The sequence below is a fragment of the Octodon degus genome, unplaced genomic scaffold (genome assembly GCF_000260255.1).
Source record: "Octodon degus isolate 3935 unplaced genomic scaffold, OctDeg1.0 scaffold00222, whole genome shotgun sequence".
In the NCBI taxonomy this organism is placed as follows: Eukaryota; Metazoa; Chordata; class Mammalia; order Rodentia; family Octodontidae; genus Octodon; species Octodon degus.
Genome location: NW_004524798.1, coordinates 3474335 through 3480062, shown reverse-complemented (window position 1 = coordinate 3480062; position 5728 = coordinate 3474335). Strand labels below are relative to the sequence as shown.

Below are 5728 nucleotides of genomic sequence, written 5' to 3'. Positions count from 1 at the left end.
CACAGTAGGCCCGTGATTATAGATGCACTTGTCATGGTAGGTAAGCGTGAGGTAGGAAAGCCATGAGTCAGCATGGTCATGGTAAGAACGGAGATTCCAAATGGCTGCAGTTTACAGCCTAGATGAAGACTTCACAGTGCCGAATAGCCGGATAGGGAAGGCGGGGGAGAGAGAGCGGGGTAGCTGGACACGTGGTAGGAGAGTGAGGAAGGTAAAAGGAGAGATGAGTAAACAGTTCTGTGGATTCAAATTCTTCCCCAAATGTATCCACGAGTAAGGTGAGTTGTAACTCATTCATCAATATGTCTGCAAAACACTTCCAGATCATTCTCTGAGAGGTGTACATAGGTTAATAAACCAGATATATAAGTTGAGGAAGCTAGATGGAACTTGTTTTTAAACACTTTTCTCATTCAACAGCCTTCTTCCTGCAGTAGCCTTAAATCTTTTTCACAAGCTGTAACAGGACCAAGACCAAGAAAGGTTTTTTTTCCAATGAGCGCATGCCGGAAGCTGATAAGAGAAGTGTTCCTTAGGGCTTGGTAGTGTAAGTTATATTACACTAAAACATATATCTCTTTTCAGTCTCCTGTTTTCTCCTGTCAGCCATTGACATTTGGAAGATTTACTGATTAGCTTGAAAATTACAAAACCTAGGGTTAGTGATGGGGAAGTGCTAGGCTAATTACAAACGTGCCGCTGCAGTTAAAGCTTTTTCCTTCTACTTTAGGGAGCCGTTACAACTTAGAACTAGGGAGGAAAGGGATTTGCATAAATTTTTGCTAACATTAAAAAAGACATGTGCAAATTACATTTCTAAACAACTTCTCGAAAGTTCAAAAGTCAGTGTTACTAATTGGATGCCTAAGGAAAACCATTAATAAATTATCTAGTCAGACTTTCTTATCGTTTAGGTGGTAATATATATTTTTCGAAAGCAGTAAAGAGGAAAGAGGGGAAAAAAAAACTACACCAAGGATTTTAAGTTTCTTTTATAACCTCTTTGTGTGAGTTGTTCATGAATTTCAAAGACAGGTGTTATTTTGTACTAGGTAATAGGGTACTGAGTGTTAGAGAATTATACAGCTAAAAAATGGGGTTGGGATATCACATTTCCACATTACTGACCTGGGTAGGTCTCATCCACAGTGTCTGTTTATTTTTTATCCTAGGCAACCGTTCTACCACTAAGCTGCACCCTGGGTCCTATGTTTTAAAATTCTAGATCACCTTACCTTGTGGGTAAAGCCAGCTAGTTAAAAACACACATACACTGTTCTTAACTCCAATGCAATCATAAAGCTAAGACCAAAATACAGAATTTCTCTCCTACAAAGATTTTCATTAGCTTGAATTATCTTTTCAAAGAAAAATTTGCTGTGATCTTCTTTAAAGATTCGTTAAGACATTAAGAGGTAGGAAAAAAATTCATTTTACAGTGAGCTGAAGACGTTTCCTCAGTGTCACCAAAAAGACATTTAATTCAGACATTTTAGTTCATAATATTTCAGGAGTCTCTTCAATTATGTTTGCTCCTGATGGTTAGTATTAGGAATCATAGAACTTAGGTTGATTTTTAAAAATTTTATGGTTCTTCTTTTATCATATAACTGTCTGATTTGCATTAACCTGTACCTGATACAAAGTAAATCAGTACATTGAGTGCAGCATGTTCCCTGAGTGGGATTTGAGGTACATGCGCTTGGTACTGAGAGGTACCGGGAAAATTCTGGCTCAAAGTTACTGACAGAGGAGGCTTTGCAGTTATTTATGAGGAGACAGCCTGGGAGGAAGAGAGAACACGGATTGATGTGATCCTGTGCTGCTGAATCTGGCCCACCGCTGTTACCTTTTCTTTACTGCTTCCTCTAAGAGTCATCATTTCAATGCACTAATCTTTTAAGCAGCCATTCAGTGGGAATTGGACTAGAACTTTGCTAAGGGGTCACATTCACCAGCCTGATGGTGATCCATGTACAAAAGGAATAGCGTGAATTCATTCAGCATCAAAACCTCTGCGTTTTGTACCACCCATCCTTTCACACTGTATTACCATCGGTGCACAGTAATGGCCTTATAAATTCCCCACAGATTCGTCATTTAATTAACTGGCATTCTTTGAACAAAAATAAAAGTGCTGTTTTTATAGAGGAATAAAAGCCGCGTGAAGAGTGTGAAGGAGACGAATCATCAAATTAGTTATTCTTCATTGCAGCTCAAGTGAACTTTCTGCCCTTCCTCTTTCACTTCAGAGGCTTAATAAAAAACCCATCTATTGAACGGAAAATGCAGAGCAGTGCAACAGCTTCGGCTGTGTTCGTCTGTCGTGACGGCCACATCCTAAGCTAATGCAGGGCGGGTGGTGGTCATGATATTGTCACCTACAAGTGATTGTCTAAAACACATTTTCCGTCGTTGGCCAGGTAGCAGGCATGAGAAACGAGGACAGGAACTTTGTCACCAGACTGCGTGGGTTCATATCACAGCACTGTCACTTACTAGGTTTGTGATTCTGAGCAACTTCCTTAACCTTTCTGCGCTTTGGTGTCTTATCTGTAAATGAGGTTAATTATAGACATATCTCACATCACAGCATACGTATTAGCTGAGCTGACACATAAGACATTTAGAACAGGGCTGTCACGTGAAGCCGTTGCCTCCTGCGGGAGCAGCCACAGCCCGGTGCGAAGGTGACCCAACCGCATCACGAGCGACTCTGCTGATCCTCAGACCTGCTGGGGTGCTAGGTCTGTACTCTCCTTTTTCCCAGATAGTTCTTCTGAACATCATCCTTCTATTGTGGAATCAATTACTTTCAGAGAAAAGGGAATAATGTTCTTTGGATCAAAGGTAGAGACGGCAGCTGGTAGGCCTGCTGTCCCCATCCTGTGCCTTCCTGCCAGTTTTAGCTTTTGAAAGCACTCTCTAGCATCTCTGTGTGCTCGGACAGCCTCCCAGTCAAGCCCCCTGACCTGTTGTGCTGTTCCCACCCAAACCTGGCCTTTTGCCTTCTGCTCCCAGCCCTTTTAAGAAAACCCGATATTCCCCTTTAGGAAGCCTCTAGAGCAATCCAAATCCATCTAGCGTTATTTCTCAGATGTGCCATCTCCTTTTTTTCTTTCTTCCTTTCTCCACCTTACAGTGTTTGCTTTGGTTGTAGTGTTCAGTCTAATGTATTTCTCTTCCTCCACTTACGTAAGTCATACCTCATGTTCTAACCCAAGCTAGAGTAAAAGGTAACTATATTTTACTTGTTTGTATTTTCACCACACAACGACTATTTCTTCTTAGGTCAGCTACTACTTGTTAACTCGACCCCACAGGCCTTTCTGCTGTTCTCTCAAGAAGCAAAGCAATCATCTGAGGGCCTTTACACAAACAATGCTGTTTCCTCAGAAAGCTCCTTCTTGGGAAATCATCGCTCCACCCCTTTTGCGTGTGGCTGATCAGATGTGTCCTTGTTGAGCTCTTCATTGATAATCCCTAGTTTCCTGTCTGTCTTGCCAAACTAGAGGTCATATTCTGAAGGCTTAAAAGGAAGGGCTTTCTGTTTACGCTGTTCAATGCGTCTCCCAAAACTTTACATATAAAAAGTACTTAATAAATAGTAATTATTTATTTGAAAAACTGACTCCTAAGAACATGTCCATGGAGGCTCTGTGTGGTTTTCTCAGGAAGCAGAACAGAGAGGAGCTGCGTGTCCCACACTAATGACACAGCCCCAAGCTTCAGGCCCCATATGACCAACCTGAGGAACTGCATGCAGCCTCCCTGCCAACCATACCACCAGCCCAATTCCTGCACAACGTGTGCAGGAAGCAGGAGCAGACATAAACCGTGTGCCCTGTGCCTGCTGCTAGCCCCAGGCCCTGCATGACCCCCTTGGGAGGCAGGAGCAGACAGGTACTGCCCTGCCGCCACCACTAGCTTCATGCACCAGGCCACCCATGAGGGAAGCAGGAGAGAGGCCTTGTGTGCCCCTACGTCCCCTGCTGCCATCACCAACCCCAGGTCACTAAGCCGAGCTAAGATGAGCTTGGGTGATGCACATGGGAGGCAAGCAGGCAGCAGCCAAGCTACTAAATCCTAGTGGCTGTGCTCCGACATTTTCCATGGCACAGGGAGGGCAGCAGGAGTGACAACTGAAAGACTGACCTACTGAAGATGACCCAACACCCAGGAGGACTTAGCTCTAGGACTGGAGTATTAACCCTACCACCAAGACCTGGTGAAACTTCGCTCTGGGAGACAGGCTTGGAGAGGGTGAGAGCTAGACAGCGATCTCTTGGGATCCCCTGGAAGGCTTGGGCTCAGGACAGGAGGATCAAAGGGCCTGTATATTATGGTGGGTGGCCTAAATATCTTCATTGAAATCATAGAGCTCTTTGCTCTGGTTAAGGGCAGTTTGTGAGTGATTCGTAGGGTTTCTTTTGGCATTCAACTGATCCTTGATGCCACTGTCATTGATTTTACTACTAAACCCAAATTAATATAGTAGGTACTATCAGTTGGTTTTCTTTTTATACAAATATTTGCCTGCAAGCCATAAACAACACTTCAGCTCACTCCTGAAGAATGGGTACTGGGTCATAGAAGCCAAATCCCCCATCACAAAAAAAAAAAAAAAAAAAAAATAGCACAAAAAATTAGGAACATGAAAAAGAATGCTACAAAATACCTTCGAAAATTCCCAACTAGTCCAAAATTGGTTTGGTTGCATCATGGGGGAAGAAATCATAAGCCACAGAGCAGAAGGGTCTGAAAGCATATCAGAAGGTAAAACAATTCATTAAGGTTCTTTGTGAGTTTAAAGAAAATATAATTAGCAGACAATGACCCTAATGAAGCAGATGGTCCGCAAATCTAGAGAAGACACTAGTAAAAATCTAGTGGAGCTAAACAAAACTTGAATACCCAGTATAAAAAAGAATGGGGATCCATTAAGAAAAAGTTCCAAACACAAATCAAGAAGATTAAAAATACAGCAGAAAGTATGGGCAATAGAAGTTCCAGTGTGAAGACTTTGAGATCTAGAGTAAAGGGCTCTAGTCAATAAATAGCTAATGAGAAATACCTTTAAAAACAGGAAAAAGAAAGGCCAATCCAACAGCTTCCAAATGACTCAAATAAGACTACTATAAGCCTAATTAGAATTAGTGAAAAATCAGAAAACACAAAGGGCATAAAAACCTGTTTATAGAAGTAACACCAAAAAACTTTCCAGATGTAGAAAAAGAATGTAGTGTACAAATAACTGATGCATTTAGAACCCAAAGACCCATGATCCAGGAAAAAAATACTCCACATCACATAATAATTAAAATACCAGAAATCTCGTACAGTAACAGAATCTTAAAGCTTGCTAGAGAAAAGCAGTGAATCATCTACACAATCCACCAGAATTACAGCAGACTTTGCAGCACAAATCTTGCCATCGAGCAAAGCTTTGAATGTAGTGCTTTAGAATAAAAAAAAAAAAACCTTACAACCCAGACTGTTATATTCTGATCTAAAGAAATTTATGACTCCCAAACCAACACTACAAAAAGTTCTCAAGGATATCCTAAAGCAGACAACAAAGATAACAATTCCAAAAGCTGCACTACAATGGATGCACCAGGTAGGGCGAGCAATTAAGTAGAAGGGAAAGAAACCAAAAGAGCAACAGGAAAATAATACAAGGGCAGAAATAAATCAATACCTACCACTTATAACTATATCAATGTAA

General features: G+C 41.5%; 1 protein-coding gene across 1 annotated transcript in view; it reads left to right on the top strand.

Annotated features, from left to right (window-relative positions):
- The window catches only part of Stxbp4 (syntaxin binding protein 4), a 202920-nt gene that overhangs the window by 57483 nt on the left and 139709 nt on the right, over positions 1 to 5728 (top strand). The window lies entirely within an intron of this gene.